The 12002-nt window shown below is 45.4% G+C and overlaps 1 long non-coding RNA gene across 1 annotated transcript; it reads right to left on the reverse strand.

Moving 5' to 3' along the window:
• Positions 1-3873: 3873 nt before the first annotated feature.
• Positions 3874-9125, reverse strand: LOC308477366. Its single transcript, XR_013986511.1, has 3 exons — positions 8993-9125; positions 8484-8564; positions 3874-4175 (listed from the first exon to the last, which is right to left on the reverse strand). It is a non-coding gene; the product is annotated as an uncharacterized lncRNA (long non-coding RNA).
• Positions 9126-12002: the final 2877 nt, after the last annotated feature.

A 12002-nucleotide genomic window follows, 5' to 3' on the forward strand; every position in this document is an offset into this window, starting at 1 on the left:
GGAGCAGTTGCTGTGATTTACTGCAGTGTTAACAAAAATGTCAGAGCTTGGGAGCGTCGTAGGAACGGATGTGCTGGCAGCCTGCCTGGACAAACACACTAAAAGTCAATCCCGGATTGGATACTTGAGGAATTAGTGTCTGTACAAAGATGCTTTAAATACGGAGAGAAAGATGTGGATTTTTACAAGGGAGGCTTGAAAAGTTCCTCGGAGCAATTTAACATATGCCACTGAGCTGAAGGCTGCACCTGCCTCTCCTGCTTATTGGAAGCCTGATTCCTGTTCCTTGTCGGAGCAAGCCTCCCCTTCTCTGCCTTCCCTAGTTCTCATTTTGAGAGATAACACAACCCCCCCCCCCCCGATCCTGTTTGTTCCTCCCTCCCACAATGAATCTGCTTTAAACCTAAGGAATGGTCTTTCCTATGTGTTGACTGCACTTGAGAACCAATTACAGGTGGCTGTGGCAGGCCTCCAAACTGCCATGGGGAGACAAAGTGTTCCATGTCTTGAAGCAGTGTCTATCAATGTTTCTCACACTTGAGTCCCCAGATGTTGTTGGACTACAACTCCCATTGTCCCTAGCTAGCAGGACCAAAGGTCAAGGATGGTGGGAGTTGTAGTCCAACAACAGCCGGGGACCCAAGAGTGAGAAACACTGATAGACTGACAGACGTTTCTCTTGGCCTAGGGACATTTCGATGTACAAGGAATACACTTTTTGTGATCTATTGCGTAAAATGTGATAAATTACTTATAGAAGAGGCAGGGAAACCTTTTCAGCATCTTGTTCCCTTTGGAACAACCTTTGGGAGAGGGGGTAGCACGTTGGTGGTTGGTGGAGCCAGAGGCAAAAGTGGGTGGAACAATTAATGTAAATTTTGCCTTGGTGTACTGAGCTAGGCTCTACACATGCTGACACACCCCTCACTAACCTCCATACAGGAATGCAAGAAGCATGATCAGAGTTCAGGGATGCATTGCAGCCAGGCAAAACTACTTAAGGAGGTTTCCTGAGAAGCCAGTAGGGGGTGTGACTAGGTAGGGTGGGGGCTAACTTTCAGAAAGTGCTTAGGGCCAGATGGAAAGGTTTAGAGGGTCACATTCAGCTCCCCAGCCTGAGCTTCCCCACCTATATATGGGAAACAATTAGGATGCTATCCTATGATTCCTGGGAGGGTGTGCCCGGAGCCTTTGAATGTTGCATAGTAGTCTTTTGTGCATACAGAACCCTTGTGCTTACTTCAAGAATGTGGATGGAAAGGCTGCGATGTGCATCCTGTGCCCTCCCCATATCTGCTCTGGAGAGATGAGGGGACACCTAGAACAGATTTAGGGGGTGTGCATCAGGGAGGGAGAATGGAAATTCCAGTACTCAAGCGTTTCTCAGCACTACTTTGGATACAGCCCAGGATGTCCCCCTGAGATAGGTTCATTAACATGTAAACTTTGGCATCAGTTTGGAGGGCATTCAAAATTTTGGGATTACGTGTTAATGAAGCTCCTTGAGATTGATGGGGCTTCCTCCCTAGCAGGTGTGTTTAGGATTGCAGCTTCAGCCATACAAAGATACCATTTTTTATATGTAAGAAGGCAGTGTTGTTTTTAACTGAGCAAAGGGAAGTTATTGCTGTAGCTGATTAAGCATTAGAACAGTTGCTATGAAGTTAAATGCTTGCTCCAAGTAAAACTGAGGTTCATTTGCCCTAACAATTTCAAGTGAAGATGGATCCCAATGATGGGTTGTAAAAGGGACAAAGAACTGGGTGGCAGTTCACAGGGTAAGATGGGTGCCGGTGGAACAGTCTGTCAGCAGAGCAGAAAGCTACAATTAGTGTTTCCCCAGGGGGTGTGCTGACTGACGAAAGCAAGGAGTGTTGTCAGTCAAAATTGAGTTGTGTTGGCAGAATTATGTCTTGGGAGCTTTCGAGTAGAAAAAGGGATGTGAACCTGCACAACACTTGTCTGTGGAGATATGGAGAGAGAGAGAGAGAGAGAGAGAATTCATGAAATATTACCCTGCCTAATAAATTAGAAAAATGCATACTATTTCCTCCTCTGCAGTGATCTTGTCCCAGTCCTTTTATTATTTGGAACATTTCTTCCACACACAACTAAATGTTTGTCCATCCCACACAACTCTTGCTACTCTCTGAACATTCTGGAATTGCCATTTGCTGACATCTCCAATGCTCAGCCCTGGAACTCCTATTTGGTATGAGTTGCTGTATCTGTAACCTGCGGGTTTTCTAAAGGTTAATCTCCCCTCTGACGTTTCTGCTGCACAGATTTCTTCAAAGTTGTCCATTTGCAGGCCTGCACTGAAGGGGGTGGTGGGGTGACCTGTGCCAAGCTAGGCATTCTCTGGCAGTGTCCAGGCAATGTTCCTTTTTCACTGCCAAAGAAAATGGAGAGGGGAGGAGGAGGAGGAGGGAGGAAATGCTGAAGCCATAAAGAATACTGGAGAACTTGTCACATTCAATCTTCCTTTTCGAGCAGAAGGGTTCCCATGAATGAAATCACTGAACATAACAAAGTTTGAAAAGTGAGCAGAGGATTTTGGTTGTGTTCACAGTTCTTGTGGAAGCATTGCAAATCAATGGAGGCTTTAAGGATAGCCATTCAATTTAATATATTTTCCCCTCAAAGCAGCAATATATGAGAAGAGACTTTGTGCATGCATGCACCTAAGCACCCACCCAAAAACACCACCCACACATTCACCTTCTTTATGGTCTGCACTCTAGGTCACGGATGGGGAACCAGTGGACCCTCCAGATGTTGTTGGACTACACCTCCCATCAAACCTGATTGTTGGCATGCTGGCTAGGACTGATGGGAGTTGGCCTCCAAAAACGTCTTGAGGGCCACCAGCACCCAGCCCAGCTCTAAATGATTACGCAGAACATATCATATTTTGGTGTTCATAACAAGGGGCAAGAGACAAGTATGGCTTTCCATTCTTGGTATGCAGAATTTCTACATACATAATGCAGTCATGGGCAGTATGCTGGGGAAAGCAATGCACACCTGACCTCCTGACACCTGAGTCGCTGCTGCTTACCAGGAAGGGGAGGGACAAGGGAGTGGGGAGGTTGGCATGTTGCAAATGCACTGGTGGAGCCAACCTGGCACTCCTGCAGATGCATTTGCATCACATAGACTTCCTTACTCTCCCCTTCCATTCCCGGAAAGCAACAGCGACTCAGATGTTGGGAGGTCAGGTGAGCACTACCACCTCACTGTGGTGTCTGCTACTGATGCAATGTAAAAGGAAGTGAGCAGCTGAAATAGAGGTAGCAAGCTCCTCCCCCTTTTTGTCAAGCCTAATATTAGGAAAATGTAACTTTCCCTGCTGCCAAACCTGCATGGGTGCTGAAGTAAGCTAGTCCTGGGCTGCTGCATTATGCACCAATTCCCCTCAATCCCATTTTGTCAAAACACCTCCACCTTCCTCTTCCAGCAGCTTTTGTGGAATAATGCTCTTTCGATTAATCCTCATTTCCCTAATCTTGAGATATATTTTCCCAGTCATACACTAGTTACTTACCTTGACATCCTCCTCAACAGCTAGATAGATGGATAGACTGATAGATATTTACATTGAAGGCAGCTTATATTTGAAAGCACTAGAGACAAGCTGACATTATATGCTGAGGAAAGCTTGATATTTATTTGCCTTGGTTCGGAGTTACAAGGAGCAGCATATGAGGTTTATTTTTTCATAACAGGCCTTTCGGCAGTGTTTTCTCAGATGGTGGTTTACAGTCAAGGGGAGCTGATCGTCCTTTGGATGGGTGAAAGGTGCTTCTTCAGCTCCAACACTCCTATAACAGTAATTGACAGCAAAGGATATCTGCCCCCCACTTTTTCCCCCCTCGGTTATCCTGTCTTTTGACTTTCTTTGGCAGTAGCTGCCTTGGATTCCGGCTCCTCTGGACCTCCTAGGGGTTTTCAGTTGTGTGGGAGTACTCATTCTCAGGTGTTAGCAGAAAATGAAAACATGGGCTGTGTTTACATTTGGCTAGACAGTCTATCCACCTGCCTAGACGTAACCAGAGAACCGTTTCTCGTGACCGCAGGGTTTACTTCTGCCCAGCAGGAATCATCTGTCTCTTTAATGGCTTATCCACACAGACAAGGAGGGAAACCGTTCCAAACCTGGGGAAGTGCTGAATCTGGGTATGTAAAAGAGGAGGCACACAGTCACCATGTCTGAAAATCAGAGTGTGTTTTTCACCTTTAACAATATAACTGCTAATGGTGCTCAGCAAAAACCATAGAGGTTCCCAGGTAAGTAAATACTCCAAATAAAGAAACATAACTAGCATCAGAGAACAAATCTACTGAGTGGTGGTGAGACCTGGATCGGCCTGGACTCTGAAAAACTTACTTTCCAGGTCTATCCCCTTCTAATTCATGTTTATCTACAGGTGGCCCCAGCATCAAGACCTCGTTCTACTCACTGCTATATCTGTATGAGAGACAGATGAAAACAGTCTCATAAATGTATTGATTCCACAACCCACTATCTTGCCTTGATTTTGGACACACACAAACACACAATCAGGTGACCTCTATGATTTAGAGACAGAGAAAAAATCTGATCCTGTCACCTTCCAGATGCGAAGAGAACCTCAGCAGCATGATGCTTTTTGTGTGTTTATGGTTTTTCCAACCCGCCATTCATCGCAAGATCCCTTGAGTACAACACTGTAAAAACACAACAATAAAAGGCAATAAAACCAAAATCACGTATACAATAAACATTAAAATCAACATAAATGATCAGGATCAATACACTACCGCCATAGTCTCCTTTGGGAGGAAGGGCTGAATACAGCCTGTTGAATTCTGCCTGTTACAGTTTTCAGACCACTTATTATAAGAACACACTTCTGACCTCAGGCTTGCAGTTAACTCCATTGGGAAAGGAAGACTGCACTCCTTAATGGGAATAACAAATTGCCAAAGGCAGGGCAGACAGATGGAATCTCGGAATGAGTCACAGAACAGTAGTCGCCCTTCCATGCCTGTCTGTGGCTTTGCTCGGAAGCTGATCTGTTATTTAGAAGCCCCTTGGTATTGCTACTGGGGCTTCAATAGCAGGGAGGGGCAATTTATAATTATATCCTGTGTCATCTTCAGGGTAGATGCTGAAACCATGCTTACTGCCGCCGCAAATTTAAAGGACACAAATTTGATCATACTTCAAAAGATCTTAGAATCAATTCCAAGGAATTGTTTTTATTATTTGTTCTTTGTGAATCGAGCTGCCTCTCATTCCATTTCAGCCATAGCCTCTTGGCTGTCAAAAGAAACCCCACTTTGTGTAACAGCTAATCATTGCTATCTGTGGAGCACACTTGGCCAACTTTATTCAATTAGTTGCTAGGCAAGTGAAAGGTCCTAGGCCTTTTAATCCCTATCACATATTGCAGGGGTGGGGAATCTCTTTCAGCCCAAAGGGCCACATTCTCTTTTGGCCAACCTCCTGAGGGCCACATAGCAATTGTGGGCAGATCCAGAGGCAAAGGTTGGCGGAGGAACAAATTGCAGTAGGCTAGTTCCTGCATAGGCCTCTCCATTCTCCATCCAGACAAGCAAAAATTCAGGGACACATTCTAATCAGGTACAAAGACTTGGTGTGCGAAACAGGAGGGGTGCAGTCTGGGGGAGTGCGCCAAGGGCCAGATGGGGAGGTCTGGAGGGCTACATTTGGTTCCTAGGCCTGAGTTTCCCTGCGCCTGGCATGTTAAGATGGGTTCCACCAATGTTATTTGAGTTTTGATACGATTTTAACATCTTGCTTTTAACTTCAGTTCAATAAAAAGAAGTTATTGAAAAACTTACAAACCAAAAAACCTAGCATTACTTTCAGATCAAGATTTTTAAGCTATGTTCTTAATGCAAATACAGGCATTCATGCTTTTTGCCTGTTATTCAACATTTTGCTTGGTCTCTAGCTGCAAATAAATCCTGAAGATAAGCAAAAGATTGAAGAGGCATCACTTGTGGTGTGATCCTGCTCTCATAACACACTATAGGCATATGTTCTAGCGAACATATACTGAATCAATTGCAGCTCTGCCATGTCCCTCATGCTCACCTTTGTGTGGGAGGTGGGGCTCTTTTTTCTTATATTTTCACCCTTTGTACCAAAACCTGAACAACTATTTTTAAAAACAGTTGAAAAAAATGCTATTGAGAGTGATGTGTCAGTGACATCGTTGATACTAGCCAATGGGTAACCTTCCAAACTAGCTTTACCTGTCCAAACTGACTGTGCTGGAAATGTAGAGGGACTTTTTTTTTTTTTTTTTTTTTTTTAGATTGCTCTGGGACAAAAAGTATATTTGTATTTAATGTGGTAAGAGGGCACTTTTGAAACCAGCCATCTTTCCCCAACTCAAACAGCCTACGAATATTGCATAAGTCTTCATCTTAAGACAAGTCTCAAGAGGACTAGTGTGATATTGTTTTACCATCTCTAAATGGCTTGGGGCTTCCCAACCAAGTGCAGGGATCCCAACAGTCTATTTAGTAACTTCACAGTCAGCTAGATACTGCCAGTCATTTCATGCTGCCTTCCTCATTTCTGCCAGGAAATGAATTCTGTGGCTACACATTCCCCTCCTCCGCTCCTGATGATTATTCCACACATGGTTACTAAGTGCTGAAAGACAGCTCCTCCTACAGGCACTTAAGGACCGTCCTACAGTATATGGTGTTTAACTCTTCAAAACAGTCAGTGATAGCAAAAGGGATCATTACATGATAAACTTTAGGACCACCAGGTTGCAACCCAAATAAACATCCATGTAAATGGGGGTAGGGAAGAGAGACAGAAATATTGGTGTTCTTACAAAAATTGCATATTTTCCTAACACTTACTCATGAATGAAATATTTTAAAATGTAAACCCCCTCCTCAACAACTGAGGTGAAGAATGAATGTGTTTCCCAAAGGTTTGTTGTTGCTGCTGCTGCTGAATGAGGCCCTGAAAGAAGCTGCACCTTCCTTTAGGCATAGACAAGGGTAAATCATTAAGTGGAAGTGGTTTCCACTGAAACCAATAGTACTTCCTTCTGTGTATATCTGTCAGGGGTATAGTCATAGCTCAGTGTTAGAGCACATAGTCCATATACAAAGGGTCCCAAATTCAGTTCCCAATATCTCCAGGTGGAGCTGAGGAAACACTCCTGTTTGAAACCCTGAAGAGCAGCTACCAGTCACTGTATGTGATACTGAACTAGGTGGACCAATGGTCACAGTTCCTGCCCACAGTGACAGACAGACATGAAAGAAGGAAAGAAAGAACATGAAAACAAGGTTTCAGGGACTAATTCTTCATGAAATTTAACTAGATATAATAAACATTTGTAGGAGGTGATTGATGAAGGATCTGGGGACTGATAATGAAAAATGTCCATTAGAGGGCCTCTTCTTTCTGATGACAGCAGCTGATAAGAGGAACTAAAGTGTTCCATGTGTGGTTGTAGTGAGGGAAGCCGTTCTGGGGAACACCAAGCAAGAAACAGGAACTTAGAGAAGCAGCCATTTTATAGCAGCATGATAAGAGTCAAGTTCCTTTGCCCACACTTGACTCCAGTCTGTTTAATTTATAATGTTTACAGCAGCACATTCATTACATTTATATACTGTGTCTACTTCTGAGATATGTTTGCAAAGGCCCGGTGCTCTCAAACAAGTAAACTGGCTCTATGCAAGGTCAAACAGTATTAAGTATCCATGGCACAACTGACCCCTGCAGGAGTCCCTGCCTGGCTGGTTGTTCTGAAGCTATCAGAAGCCACTGTATGAGAAGAATGTCAGCCATGTAATAAAGAGAAGGCAAACCTATTTATTATTAAGTCGGGGTTGTAGCCCCTGACGTCAGCTGTGGGGCTTGTGTTTGGGCCACCCGCTTAAGTTCTAAATTGCTCTACAAAAGTTTTTGCATTATCCCCCTCCCCTTGTTGCTGCCCCTCCTTCCTACCATTCCCACCAAATCTCTTATTCCCTGAACTGAAATGGGTTAGCATTCCTCCTTGCTGAGGCAAGTGGATAGCTCTCAGCAATGCCAATTCCATTTTAAGTCTTTCCTGCTCCCATGGCACCCTGTAAGGGCAGGCAGTTTGGGTGCTGCGAAAATGTCAAGTATTTGCCAGCATTCTTTCAAGCTTAGCCCATTCCTGGCACTTTCAGAATAATGTTGGAATTTAGTCCATTAGCTTAAAGCTCTCAAATGGCTTGTCTCAATTACTCTCCTGGCTTTGGGATCTCCCTGTGAGGTGTTCACAAAAGCACACACTTTCTCGCAGCGTCCCCCTATTGCAACATGGTCTCAGTATTCAATGCCAGGTGCTGGTATTTTTAGTATATGTGTACAGAGTACGAATAGAGAAACTCAGGCCTGGGGCCCAAATGTGGCCCTCCAAAGCCTCTCTCTTTTTGGCCCTCAGATTTCTCCTCAGGTGACTCACCCCACTGGTCCTGTCTCATAGCCCAAATGTTTTTGTCTGACCAGAATATGTCCTTGAACTCTGATAATGTCTCTTGCTTATCTAGATGGAAGATAGAGGTTTGTGTTTAGGTAAACTAGCCAAATAAATAAATAAATAAATAAATAAATAAATAAATAAATATAATACTACTTTTTATTTGTATCCTACCCATCTGACTGGGTTGACCCAGCCACTCTGGGCGGCTTCCAACAAATTATAAAAACACAGTAAGACATCAAGCATTAAAGGGCTGCCTTCAGATGTCTTCTAAAAGTCATATAGGCCCTCTGCCTGGTTCTCTGTAACTTCACTTCTCACAGTGAGGGAACAATCAGAAGGCCCTCAGAGCTGGACCTCATTGTCCAGGCTGTACAAACATAAAGTTTACTGTTAATGCTCAGGCCCCATGTGGCCCTCATAAGGTTTCATAGAAGAGAATGCAGCCCTCTGGCTGAAATTCCTCCCTACCCCTAGTAAAGGAGACTCACAGGGGAAAGTGACTTATCCATCAACACATGGCAGGCCAGTGGCAGATAAAAGGAAGGAAGGAGCTGGTGAGGCTGAAAGGCTGAGTGATCAGCCAAGAAGTTTCCATTCAAAGCCACTACTGCCTTCAAGTTCATTGGTGGCTTTAGGCAGGCCACTAGTCTCACAATCTCAACTGCCCATCTGCAATATAAGGATGACAAGAACACGGGCCAACTGCACAGGATTGTTGACTAGAAGGATTGCTGTGGGCTAATTTTGACTGAGGGCCAACAATGGGATCTCTTGCGTGTTCAGACCCAGAAACCTCCCCCCCTGAATAAATTCACACTTGACTCAAATTTTGGTTTTGGTTTTTGGCAGAATTTAGGCCACAACTTTATTGATTACAGAAAGTGATTGGTTGCATAGGCTCTGATTCCACTAGCCCCCTGTCATAGATGTAGCACTAACTCAGGGTTCCAGCATAGGTCAGCCAAGGGTGAACACCTGGGTAAGCGGAAAGCCGGGAACAGGCTATCTCCGCCACCCAAATGTCCCCCTGGACTCAGGCATGGGCAGAACCCCTTCTCAGGGGTTGACCAAACCACTGAGTCCCTGGATTCCTTTAATGGAATACCCTTCACATAGGGATGGTGAGAGCGTTCTCCCATCCTGAACCAGAGCCTATCCGCAACCTTACAAGTTGTGACGATTTGCTACGTGGCAGGCAAAACCCAAATGGCAACAGCCAGTCAGCCAAGTGGGGAAAATTCCTGCCATGCCCCTGTCCCAACGACAGACGCAGTGGCATAGCGTGGGGGGTGCAGGGGGGCCGGCCGCAACATCTGGGGGGGTGCGCTCGAGACTCGAGTGTTAAAATCCACGGGTTAGGGGGCGCAAATTACTTGCCTTGCCCTGGGTGCTGACAACCCACGCTACGCCACTGGACAGATGACACATGAAGGCATAGCAAGGTCAAGCACAAAACCCTAAAAGTAGGGAGAGGTGGGCAGGTGTTCCGAATGCACGCACCGAAAGGGGAAGCTCTGGGTCACGTGCATGGGTATATATAGGTCCATTAAACCGTTTGGACTGCATCCCATTGGCCAGATTGCACCCATTCACAAGGGACCTACCAATCAGGTGTTGTGGCTGACCAATCATACCCACCCACAGCACAGGGTGTCGGTTTCCAGGTCTCACCACAATACGTGCCCTCTTTAAGGGAGGGCCTGAATTGTCTCTTTCTATCCTGGCAAATAGGAGCTATGGGAAGGAGAGGCAGCAATACAGTGTGACAGGGAAGGGAAGGGGCAGTGTGCCAGCACTTATTTCACAGCAGGGACAATGATGTCATCACCTGAGGCTGCTATTTGACAGTCGTGTGCCTGACAAATATATAAGCTTTTCTCAGAGAGAAGCCCACCAAATAAGCTAAGCAGAGGAAGAGGTAGGTTGAATTAGCATGTAGAGCTGAAGGCTAAATTGTCACTTTTTTATTTTGAAAAAAACAAAAACCCAACATCATTTCATTATGAATCCAGCAGAACTCTTTGTCAGGCTGTAAGCTTAGCAAATGGGGGGCATGTAAGAGAGAGAGAGAGAAATGCTGATTTGGTATAAAAAGGTAAAGGTAAAGGACCCCTGACCATTAGGTCCAGTCGTGGCCGACTCTGGGGTTACGGCGCTCATCACACTTTATTGGCCAAGGGAGCCGGCGTACAGCTTCTAGGTCATGTGGCCAGCATGACTAAGCCACTTCTGGCGAACCAGAGCAGCACACGGAAACGCCGTTTACCTTCCCACCAGAGCGGTACCTATTTATCTACTAGCACTTTGACGTGCTTTCAAACTGCTAGGTTGGCAGGAGCAGGGACCGAGCAACGGGAGCTCACCCCATCATGATTCGAACTGCTGACCTTCTGATCGGCAAGTCCTAGGCTCTGTGGTTTAAAAGTGCCACCCGCGTCCTGGTTTGGTATAGAAGCTATAATATCTGCATTGGTCAAAAGTTCATTTTTGTTTCATAGTCTTAGAATGGGTGTGGCTGTGGGAAGTTGTCAGGGAGAGCACTTGCATTGCAGAATTTACCACTATGCCACTAGGGAGGGGGTGTGGATTGGGACAACAGTGCTAGAGGAGGGAGAGTTCATCCTCCCCCCCCCCACATGCTGTTTACCTTATATGGCTCCCTAAAGTTGCTGTTTGCCATGTCCACAATATTTCCCTATTCCATCCCTCAGGGCTGCAGCTCCAGTCGAGAATCCCCACCTGTGACTTCCATAATTTCATTGCAGATCTTCACCATTCAATCTAGTTTGGCCCTGGGACAATGTACGTGACAGCCAAATGCTGAAAAAAGTTCCAGGTGTGCCTGAAGTCCCACGAATTTGGGGGACCTCATAAGGAAAGTTATAGCTTGTGAACTTGTTCTCGCTGAATGCTGTTCTTGGCTGGTATTGTTTCTCAGCAAAAGATGAATGAAACAAAAAAATTGAAAGGGGGCAGGACCAGCCCTGACCTGTAACAACCCAGCTCTGGAGCTTCCTACCACTCGAGAGCCAGCATGTTGTAGTGGTTAAGAGCGGTGGACTCGTATTCTGGTGAACTGGGTTCGCTTCCCCGCTCCTCCACATGCAGCTGCTGGGTGACCTTGGGCTAGTCACACTTCTCTGAAGTCTCTCAGTCTCACTCACCTCACAGAGTGTTTGTTGTTGGGGGGGGGGAGGTAAAGGAGATTGTTAGCCGCTTTGAGGCTCCTTTAGTGGGATGAAAGGTGGGATATCAAGTCCAAACTCTGGGGAGACAGAAAGCATGAAACAAAGCATTCTGAAACTGAGCTTGCTAAATCAAAAGTATCCTAGGCAGAAGGCACCTTTGCTCCAGGGTCTATTCAAGTAACTAACTGTATGGACTGCATCTTATATAATGAACATTTTGTACAGGAACATTTGCCAATTTCTTTTGGAGTGGGAGAGTAGTGCATTAAACAGATATTTGTAAGCACTCTGCCATACAACCAAACTTTGG

The sequence above is a fragment of the Podarcis pityusensis genome (genome assembly GCF_964106645.2).
Source record: "Podarcis pityusensis genome assembly, chromosome: 5".
NCBI classification, from domain to species: domain Eukaryota; kingdom Metazoa; phylum Chordata; class Lepidosauria; order Squamata; family Lacertidae; genus Podarcis; species Podarcis pityusensis.